This window comes from Lolium perenne, chromosome 6 (assembly GCF_019359855.2).
Source record: "Lolium perenne isolate Kyuss_39 chromosome 6, Kyuss_2.0, whole genome shotgun sequence".
Classification (NCBI taxonomy): domain Eukaryota; kingdom Viridiplantae; phylum Streptophyta; class Magnoliopsida; order Poales; family Poaceae; genus Lolium; species Lolium perenne.
In genome coordinates, this window is record NC_067249.2 from 2,742,208 (window position 1) to 2,759,382 (window position 17,175).

The following is a 17,175-nucleotide window of genomic DNA, read 5'->3' on the forward strand; positions in this document are numbered from 1 at the left end:
ATGATGATGGAGATCATGCCCGTTGATGATGGAGATCATGTCCGTGCTTTGGAGATGATGATCAAAGGCGCAAAGACAAAAGGGCCATATCATATCACATATGAATTGCATGTGATGTTAATCCTTTTATGCATCTTATATTGCTTAGATCGCGACGGTAGCATTATAAGATGATCCCTCTCTCTAAATATCAAGATAATAAAGTGTTCATCCTTAGTATGCACCGTTGCTAAGACTTGTCGTTTCGAAGCATCACGTGATAATCGGGTGTGATAGATTCTACATGTGCATACAACGGGTGCAAGCCAGTTTTGCACACGCGGATACTAAGGTTGCCTTGACGAGCCTAGCATGTACAGACATGGTCTCGGAACACGGGATACCGAAAGGTAGAGATGAGTCATATGAATGATATGATGAACACTTTGAGTGTTCGCCTTTGAAGCTACATCTTTTCTCGTGATGATCGGAATTGGTGTAGTGGATTTGGTTCGTGAGATCACTAAGACAATGCGAGGGATATTGTTTTGAGTGGGAGTTCACCTAGTTAATTTAAGAATTAAAATTTGAACTCAATTTTATCATAAACTTAGTCTAAACTCTTTGCAAATATGTTGTAGATCATGGCGTCCCCCTCCATCAATTTTAACCAGTTCCTAGAGAAAGAAAAGCTTAAAAGCAATGGTAGAAACTTCACCGAATGGTTCCGTCATGTGAGGATTTTCCTCAATGGTGGAAATCTGCAATTTGTGCTCGAAGCACCGCTAGGTCCCCCACCACCACCTGCAGTATCCGAGGACGAAAAGAATGTTTACGAGACTCGGGTAAATCGGTACTCTCAAGTTCAGTGTGCCATCTTGTGCAGCCTAGAGGCGGAGCTCCAAAAGCGTTTTGAGCACCACGACCCTTATGAGCTGGTCCATGAGCTAAAAACTATCTTTGAAACTCATGCGGCCGTGGAAAGCTATGAGGCCTCGAAACACTTCTTTGGCTGTATGATGGAAGAGGGTAGCTCCGTTAGTGAGCACGTGCTCGCTATGTCCGGGCACGCGAAGAAGCTCAGTGACTTGGGGATAGTGATTCCTAACAAGCTGGGTATTCATCGTGTACTCCAATCACTGCCACCTAGTTACAAGAACTTTGTGATGAACTACAACATGCAGAACATGAACAAAGAGTTACCTGAACTCTTCTCCATGCTGAAATCTGCTGAGGTGGAAATACAGAAAGAGCACCAAGTGTTGATGGTCAACAAGACCACCAGTTTCAAGAAGCAGGGCAAGCCTAAGAAGGGCAACTTCAAGAAGGGTAGCAAGAAAGTTGCTGCGCCTCCTGAGAAGCCTAAGGCTGGCCCTAAACCTGATACTGAGTGCTATTACTGCAAGGAGAAGGGGCACTGGAAGCGGAATTGCCCCAAGTACATGGCTGATCTGAAGAGCGGCCTTGTCAAGAAAAAGAAAGGTATATTTGATATACATGTTATAGATGTCTATCTTACTGGTTCTCGTAGTAGTGCCTGGGTATTTGATACTGGTTCGGTTGCTCATATTTGTAACTCGAAACAGAAACTACGGAATAAACGAAACCTAGCGAGGGACGAGGTGACGATGCGCGTTGGAAATGGATCCAAGGTCGATGTGATCGCCGTCGGCACGCTCCCTCTACATCTACCTTCGGGATTAGTTTTAAACCTAAATAATTGTTATTTGGTGCCTGCGTTGAGCATGAACATTATATCTGGATCTTGTTTAATGCAAGACGGTTATTCATTTAAGTCAGAGAATAATGGTTGTTCTATTTATATGAATAATATCTTTTATGGTCATGCGCCTGAGATGAATGGTTTATTCTTGTTAAATCTCGATAGTAGTGATACATATGTTCATAACATTGATGCTAAGCGAATTAAATTAAATGATAATTCTACTTATATGTGGCACTGTCGTCTTGGTCATATTGGAGTGAAGCGCATGAAGAAACTCCATTCTGATGGACTTCTTGAGTCACTTGATAGATGCGAAGCATGTCTAATGGGAAAAATGACTAGGACTCCATTCTCTGGTACAATGGAGCGAGCTACAGACTTATTGGAAATCATACATACCGATGTGTGCGGACCAATGAGTGTAGCATCGCGCGGTGGTTATCGTTATGTTCTAACCTTCACGGATGATCTGAGTAGATATGGGTATATCTATTTCATGAAACATAAGTCCGAAACTTTCGAGAAGTTTAAGGAATTCCAAAGTGAAGTAGAAAATCAACATAACAAGAAGATTAAGTTTCTGCGTTCTGATCGCGGAGGCGAATATCTGAGTTATGAGTTTGGCATGCATTTAAAGAAATGCGGAATACTTTCACAGTTGACACCGCCGGGAACACCACAGCGCAATGATGTGTCCGAACGTCGTAATCGAACTCTCTTGGATATGGTTCGATCTATGATGTCTCTTACTGATTTGCCGTTATCGTTTTAGGGTTATGCTTTAGAGACAGCCGCATTCACTTTAAATAGGGCACCATCTAAATCCGTTGAAACGACACCGTATGAATTATGGTTTGGCAAGAAACCTAAGCTGTCGTTCCTTAAAGTTTGGGGTTGCGAAGCTTATGTAAAGAAGTTACAACCTGACAAGCTAGAACCCAAAGCGGAGGAATGCGTCTTCATAGGATACCCTAAAGAAACTATTGGGTATACTTTCTATCACAGATCCGAAGGCAAAATCTTTGTTGCTAAGAACAGATCCTTTCTTGAGAAGGAGTTTCTCACTAAAGAAGTGACTGGAAGAAAAGTAGAACTCGACGAGGTTACTGAACCTTCTCTCGTAGATCAGAGTAGCACAGTACCGGAAGATGTTCCTGTGCAGCCTGCACCGATAGGAGAGGAAGCAAATGATAATGATCATGAAACTTCGAACGAGAAAGCTACTGAACCTCGCAGATCGACAAGGGAGCGTACCACTCCTGATTGGTATGATCCCTGTCTAAATGTCATGATTGTGGACAACAATGATGAAGATCCTGCGACGTATGAGGAAGCAATGATGAGCCCAGATTCCAACAAATGGCATGAAGCCATGAAATCCGAAATGGGATCCATGTATGATAACCAAGTATGGACTTTGGTAGACTTACCTGATAGCCGCAAGGCTGTCGAGAATAAATGGATCTTCAAGAGAAAAACAGATGCTGATGGTAATATTACTGTCTATAAAGCTCGACTTGTCGCGAAGGGGTTCCGACAAATTCAAGGAGTTGACTACGATGAGACTTTCTCACCTGTAGCGAAGCTAAAGTCTGTGAGGATTTTGTTAGCAATAGCTGCATTTTTTGATTACGAGATCTGGCAGATGGATGTCAAAACGGTGTTCCTTAATGGTGACATTGAGGAAGAGTTGTATATGGTACAACCCAAAGGTTTTGTCGATCCTAAAAATGCTGACAAGGTATGCAAACTTCAGCGTTCCATTTATGGACTGAAGCAAGCATCCCGGAGTTGGAACCGATGCTTTGATAAGGTGATCAAAGACTTCGGGTTTATACAGTGTCATGGAGAGGCCTGTATTTACAAGAAAGTGAGTGGGAGCTCTGTAGCATTCCTGATATTATATGTAGATGACATATTATTGATTGGGAATGATATAGAACTATTAAGCAGTGTAAAAAGTTATTTGAATAAGTGTTTTTCAATGAAAGACCTTGGTGAAGCAGCGTACATTTTAGGCATCAAGATTTATAGAGATAAATCAAGACGCCTAATAGGGCTTTCACAGAGTACATACCTAGACAAGATTCTAAAGAAGTTTAGAATGGATGAAAGCAAGAAAGGGTTCTTGCCTATGTTGCCAGGTAAGATCTTGAGTAAAACTCAAGGTCCGGCTACGGCAGAAGAAAGAGAGATGATGAATCAGATCCCCTACGCCTCGGCAGTAGGCTCTATCATGTATGCCATGCTGTGTACTAGACCGGATATCGCACAAACTGTTAGTTTGACCAGCAGATATCAAAGTGATCTAGGAATGGAACACTGGACAGTTGTAAAGAATATCCTGAAGTACTTGAAAAGGACTAAGGATATGTTTCTTTGTTATGGCGGTGACCAAGAGCTCGTTGTAACCAGTTACACCGATGCAAGTTGGAACACTGATCCTGATGACTCTAAGTCTCAGTCTGGGTACGTGTTTATATTGAATGGTGCTGCAGTTAGCTGGATGAGTTCCAAGCAGTGCACGGTGGCGAAGTCTTCAACTGAATCTGAATACATAGCGGCTTCGGAGGCTTCATCGGAAGTGGTATGGATGAAGAGGTTCATTGTTGAGCTTGGTGTGGTTCCTAGTGCATTGGACCCATTAGTCATCTATTGTGACAACATGGGTGCCATCGCCAATGCACAAGAACCAAGGTCACACAAAAAGCTAAAGTATATCAAGCTGCGTTTTCATTCGATTCGCGAGTACATCGAAGATGGTGAAGTAAAGATTTGCAAAGTACACACAGATCTGAATGTGGCAGGTCCGTTGACTAAAGCTCTCCCTAGGGCAAAGCATGACCAACACCAGAATGCCATGGGTGTTAGGTACCTTACAATGTAATCTAGATTATTGACTCTAGTGCAAGTGGGAGACTGTTGGAGATATGCCCAAGAGGCAATAATAAAGTGGTTATTATATATCTTTATGTTTATGATAAAAGTTTGCATACCATGCTATAATTGTATTAACCGAAACATTGATACATGTGTGTTATGTGAACAACAAGGAGTCCCTAGTAAGCCTCTTGTATAACTAGCTTGTTGATTAATAGATGATCATAGTTTCGTGATCATGAACATTGGATGTTATTAATAACAAGGTTATGTCATTAGATGAATGATATAATGGACACACCCAATTAAGCGTAGCATAAGATCACGTCATTAAGTTCAAATTGCTATAAGCTTTCGATACATAGTTACCTAGTCCTTCGACCATGAGATCATGTAAATCACTTATATCGGAAGGGTACTTTGATTACATCAAACACCACTGCGTAAATGGGTGGTTATAAAGGTGGGATTAAGTATTCGGAAAGTATGAGTTGAGGCATATGGATCAAGAGTGGGATATTGTCCATCCCGATGACGGATAGATATACTCTGGGCCCTCTCGGTGGAATGTCGTTTGATTAGCTTGCAAGCATGTGACTTGATCACAAGAGATGACATGCCACGGTACGAGTAAAGAGTACTTGTCGGAGACGAGGTTGAACAAGGTATGGAGATACCGATGATCAAACCTCGGACAAGTAAAATATCGCGTGACAAAGGGAATCGGTATCGTATGTAAATGGTTCAATCGATCACTAAGTTATCGTTGAATATGTGGGAGCCATTATGGATCTCCAGATCCCGCTATTGGTTATTGGTCGGAGAAGAGTCTCGACTATGTCTGCATAGTTCACGAACCGTAGGGTGACACACTTAAGGTTTGATGTCGTTTAAGTAGATATGGAATATGGAATGGAGTTCGAATGTTTGTTCGGAGTCTCGGATGGGATCCAGGACATCACGAGGAGGTCCGGAATGGTCCGGAGAATAAGATTCATATATAGGAAGTCATTTTCTAGATTTGAAAATGATCCGGTATTTTTCCTGGAAGGTTCTAGAAGGTTCTAGAAGAGTCCGGAAGAAATCACCATGGAAGGTGGAGTCCCGGAGGGACTCCACCCACCATGGCCGGCCAGCCTAAGGGAGGAGGAGTCCCAGGTGGACTCCTCCAAGGGTGGCCGGCCAGCCCCACCAAAGGAAGGGGGGAGTCCCACTCCCCCTAGGTTTGGCAATATGGAAGGTTTTGTGTTGGGGTCTTATTCGGAGACTTTTGACCTAACCCTTGGGGATCCACCTATATAATGAGGGAGAGAGGGAGGGGGGCAGCACAACAATTGTGGCCGCACCACCCCTGCCCCCTTGAGGCCGGCGCCCCAAGCACCCCCTCTCCCAAACCCTAGCTACCCCCTCTTCCACCGGCAACTCCAGCAGCGCTTAGGCGAAGCCCTGCCGGAGATCTCCACCACCACCGCCACCACGCCGTCGTGCTGTCGGGATTCCGAGGAGGATCTACTACTTCTGCTGCCCGCTGGAACGGGGAGGAGGACGTCGTCATCAACACCGAACGTGTGACCGAGTACGGAGGTGCTGCCCGTTCGTGGCACCGTCAGGATCTTCTACGCACTTTTGCAAGTGTCAAGTGATCGTCTACATCCACCACGAGATCTGATCTCGTTAACACTTTTGTGATCTTCAAGGGTATGTTGATCTTCACCTCGTTGCTACCATCTTCTTGGTTGGATCTTGGCTTGTTCTTCGTTCTTGCGATAGGAAATTTTTTGTTTTCTATGCTACGAATCCCAACACTCTAGCGCGTCCAGTCATCATGGGCGCGTCCTGTTCCGAGCAGTGGCACGCTCTCCTTGGCTAGGGCTCGCGCCAGTGGGGTCAGGGTGATGAGGGGAGCAAGTTTGGCAAGGTTAGAGAGAGAGGTGATGAGAAGGGGCAGTGATGGCATGGTGGTGATCAAGGGGGCCGGCATGGTCTGTTCTTGGATACTTTGTGCATCACACTTGGTCTCTGAGGGCAGGGCATGGGGGTGTGAGGTGATGCCAGGGTGTTGGACAAGGTGATAGGGACTAGAGAGGGAGGATGACATGGGTTGGCATGGTGATGTCTATTTCAATGGCATGGCTTGGCATTGGTCATTTTGGTCCTTGGCACAGTGATGCAAAGGCATGGCTTGGTCCAGGGGGTTGTGGAGAGTGTGAGTGATGACTTGGGCATGATGGTTTAGTCAAGAACATGTTGGATAATAGAGAGAGGGGAGTTGGTAGATTATTGCACACCAGGTGCTCGACCAAATGGCCGCAAGAAACAAATCTTAGAATTTTGCAAATCTTTTTGGTGGAGTTGATTTAAATAAAGTTTAGAGCACAATGGTGGTGGTGGTGTGCAAAATGGTGCAAGTTTGTGAAAATCCAAAAAGGGACCCAATCTAGAATCTGATTTGATGTTCCCTCTTTGCCTCCTTTTATTAAGCAATAGAAAGAGAGTTAGTCAAAGTGGTCAACATCAAAGTTGTTCATCTTGATGAGGTCTTGGATGAGGTGCAAAGAGTTGAGAGAGTAGTTTACAAATTTCTTAATACAGGGGCTCAAAGTGGGTGTCATGATATAAAACTCAGAAATGACCATTATCACATGTGAGCTCATTTTGAATTCAAATTTGATTTGATTTGAGTTTCTTTGATTCAAAAGGTGTTATTAAGTGTTTAGTAACATTCTCCAACCAATGGCACAAACCATTTTGGCCTAGGTTAAAGATTTACAAAAATGGCCAAAGCCTCATATGAGGTGATATTCTTATTTTTCTTTTTCTTCTATTTTGTTTCACTTGATTCACTTGGGCATGGTTCAGGGTCCATTTAGGGTTAGATGGGGTTTAGTAATGGTTTCAAACCATTTGGGTAAAGTATGAGGGCATAGATCAAGATTTGTCATTATGGCTATATGCCACATATGCCTCTATGTATATTTTCATTTTATTTTTGTTTCACCTTTGATTTAGTTGGTAAGTAATAGGTAGGGTTTTTTGAGGTTTTTCAAACCATCTAAACAAGGTAGAACATGGCATAGTTTATTATTTGCAAGAATAGCCATAAGCTCACATGAGCCTTTTCTTTTATTTTAATTTAACTTCTTTTCTTTGTTTTATTTTGGAAGATGAAAAGATGAGCAAGGTTTAGGGTTTAGGAACATTTCAAAGTACTTCACATAAGCTTCATGGCAATATCACAACAAATAAGCATGAGTACTATGCACAACCTCTAACTCCATTAAAGTTTTTGTTGGTTCCAAATTTTGGAAATAGGGAAATTCATTTTCTCTTTGTTTTAAAATTTGGGATGTTACACTATAGAACTGCTAGTTTATGCGCTCTCTCACTTTCTCTAATAGACGAATGTTGTAGAGTGTCTCTATTGGTTTTTAGTGCTTGCGCACTGCCGCTTAACCCCACCATATTACCTATGACGTTCCTCTTGCGTCCTCTAAGTCCCCTGCGTGCCTCAAGTACAAAGGACGACTGGTTGACGAATGCTTATACGTCTTGAAGTCTTATTAAGTACGAACCCGTACTTATTGTTGCTTCTTTGGGACATAACCGGGCAGGTATGAAGTTATGTTCGATGAAGACGACGTTAGCAAGGTTACCCTTCCAGCTTGGCCTGGGCAGGGTTATGGACGCCACTGGTTATCTTCAGGACTCTTAGTCCAATTTGTATCTTGTCCTTACCCAGACACATTCGATTTTCTGTATGATTCGGATCTTTGAGTTGTATATTTGTATCTTGACTCGTTGGAGTCGTTGTTGTAATATATGTCTCTTGTGGGCTCTATTGTAATCCTGTTGTAATGTTACCGCTCGTGTTAATTCCTCTGGCATCACGTGTGTGCTTCGTCGCGCACGTTGTGTCGGAGGGCGTCTCTGAATCGATATCGTGTGGATTTTGGCGGGATCGCTGGAATCCTCATGGTACCGGTTCCGGGGCGTCACAAGTTGGTATCAGAGCCAGGTTGACGATACCCCACTAGTCCAGCCTGTAGGATAACCTTGCCAACGGATGTTATTGTGTCTAGTGTCAAAACTATTTTCTGAAAACTCGTTGGATAGATCTGGTTAGCTCTGTTTTTCTCCTTATCCCTATTCTTTCTCCTCTTACCTTTGCGAGTTTTGAGTCTTCTCTCTTATCTGCTTCTCCGAGACTTAGGTTCCGACGTGGGTTGGACGATCTATGCCTTCGCCTATTAGGACCGATCTCTGAAGATTTCTGATAGAAGAACATCACCGATGGCTAATCTTTGTCTTCTCTGTTTGACATCATCCTTGTTGCTGTGATCTTCCTTCAATTCCTTGTGCTTTGACCCCATCAAATCTTCGATGACAAACCTTGCCAAGATCGCCAGTCTGATTTCCGGGAGTGGATTGCATGATTCTCCTATTCATGTATCGAGTAATGCTTTGGGTGCGGGATGGAGTAGCTACCATACCGACTACTCTTATCATTGCCTTTGCTACATTGAACGGGTGGATCAATGTGATTGTTGCTCCTTCCATCCTTGTTATACGGAGCCTGATCTTCCGCAACCAGAGATTATCGACGAAGCGCATCATCAATGAAGGAACGACTTCTTGTTAGTGGTGTCGACCGATCAACATGGAGCAAGAATTCTTGTTAGTGGCGTCGAGAAGATCAACACGTCGCCTGAAGACCCGATAGTTCAACCTCTCTCCCCCGTATCTGGACGTGGAACCTCGGGGCGAGGTTTCTTGTTAGTGGTGTCATTTGTAACGTCCCGAAAAATATTCCACATTAGTTTTGTTTGTCTTTTTGTTTTTCACGTCATTGTGACGTCATCTGCATATATTTCTGGCATATTTTCAACCGCGAAAATTATTTTCCGAAAAACCCTATTTTGTTTTATTAAAATACCCCGGCGAATTATAAAGCCACCCCGCTCTTTTCTTATTTTCGAAAATCAAAACCAAATCTATTTTCCGGTCCGTTACTTTAAATAAAATGCTTTGCTAAAATTGTTTTGTCGTTTGCTAAATAAAAGTAGGCATAAGCCTGTCAAAGTTTTGGCCCAAAACTAGCCCAAACCCACCTATCCCCTTGGCCTATTTAAAGGCAGCCTTCTCCTTCTTCCTCCTCCCCAAACCCTAGCCCCCAATTCCTCCCCTTCTTCCCAAATCTGAGATCTCCCAAAAATCCCCACCTTTTTCCTTCCCCTTTTTCCTCTCCCTTCATCTCCAAATCTCTGTCATTTTTTTTTCTGGCTCGTTTTCTGCGGCCGGCCGTTTTCACCGCGCGAGAGAGCCGCCGCCCCTGCGCGTTTTCCGCGCTGACGCCGGCGCCCGGCCGCTGCCTCGCGCCTGCGCGCGTCTCCCGCCCGTGCCCCGTGCCGTCGTACGCCGCGCCGTACCGCCCCAGCTCTCTCCCGCCCAAGCCGCATGCCTCTTCCCGCCGCACAGCGCCACGTGCCGTTTCGCCTCGCCGCTTCCCGCGCGTAAGCCACCCCGCCTCCCACCTTTGCCCGCTGCCGCGCGAGCCACCCGCTGCCGCCACCTCACCCGGTCCCACGCGCGCCCGCCCACCGCGCCGAGCCACAGCACGCTCGCCGCGCCCCCTGCCTTTCCCGCCTTCGCACCCGCGCGCGCGCCCGCAACCGCATCTCCCTCGCCACGTCGACCGCCACCAACCGGCCCCACGCTCGCGCGCCGCGCAGCGCCTCGCTCCCGCCTCGTGTCCCGTGCACGCATTAACAACAGCAATTCAGCTGCAGCGCCTTTTGGTCTAGATTTTTGTCCCGCGTTTTGGCACCCGCCATGTGCTCAACAAAATACCCGAACTATTTTTGGCCTCCGTTTCTTCCGGCGCGACCACCCCTCCTTCTCCGCCGCCGCCACCTCTCCGACTCCGGCGCAACCACCACTCCTTCGTCGCCGCCGCCGCCGCCTCTCCGACTTCGGCGCCGACTCAAGTTCGACATCGACGCCGCCACCGCCAAGGTCTACTCCCCGGCGTTCGACGCATCGACTACTTCCGCGACACCGACAACTTCGACTACTTCCACTCCGACACGATGACAACGACATGGACCGAAGACCCCGGCTTCGACTACTTCCTCGACGTCGGCGACTCCCGCCACTTCCACCCCGCGCCGGCGACCACTTTTGTTCCGGTACCGTGAGACCCCGACCATAAGCCCTATTTTATAAAATGTGCTATTTTGATCTTGTTGCATCCTTCATACATGTGTGCATCGCATATCATCTTGTTGCATCGCATCGCGCATCTTGTGGTTGTTCCGGGTATATAGCGAATCACCTAATAACTAAATATGGAATTGTGCGGGATTGTTATTTTGTCCCGGTTCCATTTAAATTTGCGTAGCGCACCCATGCCATGTTTATGCCATGCTAATAACATTTAATATGCGGGGTAGAAAAATAACTTGAACCTAATATTTGTGTGTCGGGGTTCCGATCCCGCTTAAATTGAATTAGTTGCATCACATCATCGTTGCCATGCCATGCATATCATCTTCACCATGCTGGTTCTTCTTCCGTAGTAGTAAGACTTGCATCCGTTGTGTGTTCTAGCATTTGCTTCTTCCCGGATAGGATCGCGAAGTGGTGTTGTGAGATACGACAAGTTCCCCGGATGTTCCTCGGCAAGCTTTAACAGGCAAGCATTTCCTAAACTCCTGTCTCTGCAGGAGTCGCTCACCTATTATATTTTGCCTTCTCCCTCATGCTATCCTTAAGTTGCGTTCTTGTCACGTGTCCATCCACTTGTTACCTCAAGCAGCCCATATTGCCACCATCACCTCCTACAGCTATTGTTTGTTTATCGAGTCTGCCCTTGCGAGTCGTAGTGCATGCTAGTGCTGTCTTATCTTGTTACCGTTGTTGCTATCTTATCGGGTTATATGTTGGGAAGAATCATGGTTACTTTAGTTGTTGATATTGTTTAGCGGAGGCATCGGTGGGTCAGCTGCTCATTTTGTGACGGCTCACTTGTGTTTCCTAAATAACTTAGGACCCGAGTTCTTGTTATCTGTTCCGAGACTGAGCGCTCTAACCTCACGTGGGTATGCTTACCGGGTCTCCCCTCGACCACTGCCTGAATCTACAGCTTTGTCCAGTGGCCACAATTAGTTTGAATGTTTTGTTTCTCCCGGGCGTGCAGGCATGTTCCTTTGTGGTCAGATGATATGATGTTACTTTTGGGGAAGCCATGAGTGCCTTGTAACCCCGTTTTCTCTTGCACGCTCGTAGGATGCGGTACGTATTGTTAAGAGGTCATCCTCTAGTGGGCTCTGATCCTCTTAGCAGTTCTCGCAATAGCTAGGTCCGTCTCGGAGAGTCGGCCGGACTCTGATTCGGGTTTAACTTAGTTAGGTGGCTTCCTGGACATTGTTGTAGTGAAGGAAAGTGCGTGTCGTAATATCCACCTGTCGTAAGTGGGTTGAGCGTGCGTGTGGGCACTTTTGGGCACCCCTGCAGGGTTACAATCTTATCGATAAGCTGCGTCCGCGGTTATGGACGACTTAGAGCTGTATGACTCGACCATAGACAACTTACACCTGTTGTTCATTAATAATAACTTGCGTAGTAAGTTAGCACAACTTCAATAATAAATGGTTAAAACTTGTCAACCGTGTGAGTGCCCTTGTAAGTACTTCCTTGCGAGGGGGGAACACATCGGTTGTGTTATGTTTGCAGAGTATAGAACTGCTAGTTTATGTGCTCTCTCACCTTCTCTGATAGACGAATGTTCTAGAGTGTCTCTATTGGTTTTTAGTGCTTGCGCGCTGCCGCTTAACCCCACCATATTACCTATGACGTTCCTCTTGCGTCCTCTAAGTCCCCTGCGTGCCTCAAGTACAAAGGACGACTGGTTGACGAATGCTTATAGGTCTTGAAGTCTTGTTAAGTACGAACCCATACTTATTGCTGCTTCTTTGGGACATAACCGGGCTGGTATGAAGTTATGTTCGATGAAGATGACGTTAGCAAGGTTACCCTTCCGGCTTGGCCTGGGCAGGGTTATGGACGCTACTGGTTATCTTCAGGACTCTTAGTCCAATTTGTATCTTGTCCGTACTCGGACACATTCGATTTTCTGTATGATTCAGATCTTTGAGTTGTATATTTGTATCTTGACTCGTTGGAGTCGTTGTTGTAATATATGTCTCTTGTGGGCTCTATTGTAATCCTGTTGTAATGTTGCCGGTCGTGTTAATTCCTCTGGCATCACGTGTGTGCTTCGTCGCGCACGTTGTGTTGGAGGGTATCTCTGAATCAATATCGTGTGGATTTTGGCGGGATCACTGGAATCCTCATGGTACCGGTTCCGGGGCGTCACATCTGCCCTTGCAATTGTGATGTCTTTATTCTTGACTGCATGCTCCCGATGGGAGTGACTTTGGAACTATTGACACCATGCATCTTTTTGACACACATTCGATGGTGTATTTTGCAGGTGACTCCTGTACCTCCTTTTGTCGAAGATCCTTTGGCTGTTGGACCTGATACCGGCCTTCTTCAACGCATGAGGATCTGGATTTCTCAAATGGAAAAAGATCTGCTGGGTATTCATGCCATGGCAGCTATAGTAAAGACGAAAGGCGAACTGGCTGTGGAAGCAAAGCGATATGCTCTGGGTGAGCTACAGAAGGCCACCGAGAGCCTCAATTGTGAGTACTCGACAATCTTTCGATTCCCTTAATTTCTTAGGGTAATTTTCTTCTTTGGTTCCTTAACTTTGCATTATCATTTCTGTCAGTCATTGCTCTAAACTTGTCCGAAGAAAACAAGCGAGTCCATGAGCGGGTTGAGGCTCTGACAAGTTTGTCTCAATTCAACAAGGTCTTCTGGACGGATAAACGGAAAGCTGCTAGCATCGTAAAGTTCCAGGATCGAGTGCAATAAGTGCATCGATTTTTTGACAAGTGCTATGCAGGCCTGAGGATGATTTGGAAAACCATGTTCCCTCTCAACTCAGTACCTCCAACATTGCTGACTTTGATGTCGAAGTTTAGTAATGCCGAGAAGGTCCGTAATTTGGTTCGCAGTCAGCTTCTTGCTGGAGCAGAAACTGCTTTTGCCTTCATGTTATCTCAGCATCCTTCATTCGATTTGGAATCCATTGCTAAAGCTGATGTCGATATTAGCCAGTATTTCCCTGCTGCCAGAGACCCTGCTTCCATCGTACTTGCCAGACTAGAGATTAGCTCAGAGGCAGACTGTGCAGCCGAAGCGTCTCAGTAGCGTTTCTAACGCTCTTGATCTCTTTGTTGTAATTGCTATAAATTGCTTTGATAACTTTGTTGATGATATCCACATCTTCGGGTGCCTTGGGTGTAAGTTTATTCGCGTGTACGATGTAACTTATTTACCCAATCTTAAACTTCTTCCCTTTTGTGTTCATAATGCTGCTTTAAGAGATGAGCTGATCAAAGATTCTTTCCTTTGCATCAATCTCAAAAAGCCTTTGTATAGATGAACCAATTGTTGAAGGCAACGCATTTGTCACTTTTGACAAAGTATCGTTACTTCGAAGGATTGTTTCCAAACGCCGGTGGTGATATTTAATATATTTTATCGACTAAGAGGCAAGTGTTGGCGCGCTAGTCTTTTTGGCATCGGTATTGTGATGCTTTGTAAGAAATATAGGTAGCAAATTTTTGAGTGATCAGCTCATGTTGAGGGTCCAATAAACCCGTAGTAATCGCAACTTTGCTATAACCGAAAGCGTATATTTTGTTAGCGGCAGCCCCCGAGTAAATCGAGGAAACTATGCTCGCTATCGACTCCGTTGCTCTTTAGTACTCTTTGTTCGATGTACCGGCGTGGGCCTTCCTTTAGTTATACTATCTTCTCCATTTGCAGCGCTCGCATGTTCCCTGAGGCTTTGGCGAAAAGACAATGTGTATTGTTTATTGTATTTTTCGGAAACCCTTTGGTTATCATCAATTGCAGCACTCACATGTTCCCTGAGGCTTAGATGATAACCTTTGAGTATAACCAGCATAGGCGTCTCCCGATCATTTTTATCGGGTTCGCTTACTGTGTTCATATATTCTGAAGTCGACGTTCGCGGTATTATGCGAAGAATCTTGAAAAAATTTGCCGGGTGTCCCGAATCAATCGAGTGCTTGTATAGACAAAACTTGAACTTTATTAATAAGTCTGTGATGATAAGATAAGCTAAATTGCCATGGCTTAGGAAAGCCTTATTGAAAATAAACTTCTATGAAAAATAAAGATGTATGCCACCACTCGTCTTCTTATGTAAGAGGAGGGTTCTTCTTGTCCTGACCGGCGTCTGCTGAAGTGCCGATGGCTTCCAGGGTGGTGCCGATAGTTTCTGTAGGAGCATTGGCAATCAATGCCAAAGGGTTAGTGCCTTCTGCTGAAGATCTAACGCCTGCTATCGAAGCTTGGATAGTTGATACTATCGTTGTAGGATCAGTGGGTTGTTTCTTCGTCTTCTTGCTGCTGTCTTCCTCCTTAAGCTTAAATTCTGTGCCTTGAAGGGCTAACTGCTTGGGAGCAAAGTCTATAGCTTTGCCTTCCTGCTTTGCCCCAAACTTAGCGGCAATCTTTTGGAATTCTCGATCACAGTTGACCGAACGAGAAAAACTTCCGTGAACCGTGATATTGGTCCCGTTGTTGCCTGGCATTTTGAGCTTCAAATACGCGTAGTGCGGTACAGCCATAAATTTGGCATAAGCTGGCCTTCCAAGGATAGCATGGTACTGTGATTCCCAATTCACTACCTCGAACTCGATCTTTTCTTTCCTGAAATTTTCGGGTTTCCCGAAGACTACATTCAAGGAGATCCTGCCAAGAGGGTATGCTGGCAAGGTTGGAACAATGCCATGAAAACACGTATCAGATCCCTGCAACATATCAACTGCGATGCCCATATTCTTGATTGTGCTTGCGAATATCAATTTTAACCGGCTACCACCGTCCATGAACACTTTGCTCATGCTGAATCCTCCAATTTGAGATTCGACTACCAAGGCTGCATGGCCTGGCCTTGGAATAGACATCGGGTGATCGGCTCTGCTGAACAAGATGTTCTGTGCGGACCAGCCGATGTATTCTGGGACGTTAGCCATGGTCCCTTCTGCAAGATTAATTTCTTGCGTAAGCTTTTTCATCTCTCTTCTGGAGACGTCAGTTTTGTGAATCATGCTCATTTGTCCTCGGGGTGGCGGGAAAGCTTCGTTGGAGGCACGAGTTTGAACTTGTTGGACTTGGTGCTGAGGTGGCGGCGGCGGGTTTGGGAGCTGCGCCTGCCCCTTATTTGATTCATAAAACTTCTGAAGATCAAGAAACTGTCGACAGTCCCTGAGCAGGTGGCTCGACTTTTTGGTATTGTCCTTCGGATCGATGTAAGCGTGTATGCAGCAAGGAGTGTTTAATTGCTCGGAAAATGGTAACTCCGGGACTCGTGGTGGCCGCTCCCTATAGTTTCCTCGATTTCCTCTAGAACCGCTACGATTGCCGTCCCGACGATCGTCGCGTCTGTCGTTGCGTTGATCATCATACCGATCGTCACGTCGATCGGAGTATCCAGCAGCTACAATGTTGGTGTCGCCGAAGGTTTCATATCCACGGTCTCTTCTATTTTTGCGGCGATCACGACGATGACCCGGTTCGTGCTTCTGGTCGTCTTATTCATCGTCACTACGTGGGCGTGGCTTCCGCACATGATCTTCTCCATCAGCCCAACTATTGGCAATTTCCATGAGCCTGGTGATAGTTTTTGGCTTCTTTCGGCCGAGTTCCTCAATATAAGATTCTCATCGAATACCATCGCTGAAGGCGTCAATCGCCCTATCAAAGGAGACATCTTCGGCAGCGTTCAGAAATTTCGTAAAACGTCCAATGTATGCGCGGATTGATTCTTTCGGCTTCTGGTGGCATTGTCGTAGTTCTTCAATTCCAACAGGCCTTTTGTATGTAGCCTGGAAGTTCTTGACGAAAGCATCGACTAGGTCAACCCAGGATTTAATGGATCCTTTCGGCATGCCTCTCAACCATGCTCGTGCCGAGTCTTTTAGGTAGAGCTGTAGACATTGCATCGCCGCTACTTGGTTCCCTTTATGTAAGATCACGGTTTGCAGATAATCGTCTATCCAAGACCTCGGCTCCTGTTGTACATCATATATAGCGGCATCAATAGGGGTAGGTTTGAACTTTTTTGGTGGCATTGCCTCTCGTATCCTGCGGCTCAAACAGTCGGCACCTCGGAGTTCACCATCATACTCTTGGGTTTCCTTGGAGTCATCGCTGTCGTAGCCTTCTTTTGCACGCCGACGACGAGCTTTGTCGATTCTACTTTGGGTAATATCATCGCGGGCATCTTTTGATCGATGCTTAGATCCACTCCCTTGATGCGTAGCTTTTTCTTTTCTGGGGGTGAGCTTGTCTCCGAGTATCGCAAGACTTTCCAGTGCGCCCCGATGAGCTTGCGCCATTGGATCGTTGGGCGTCGGCTGATGGTTGATCAGATAAGCAGCGAGGTTCGCTGTTGCCCCTTCGATAGTCTTTGGCCTGATCATGCT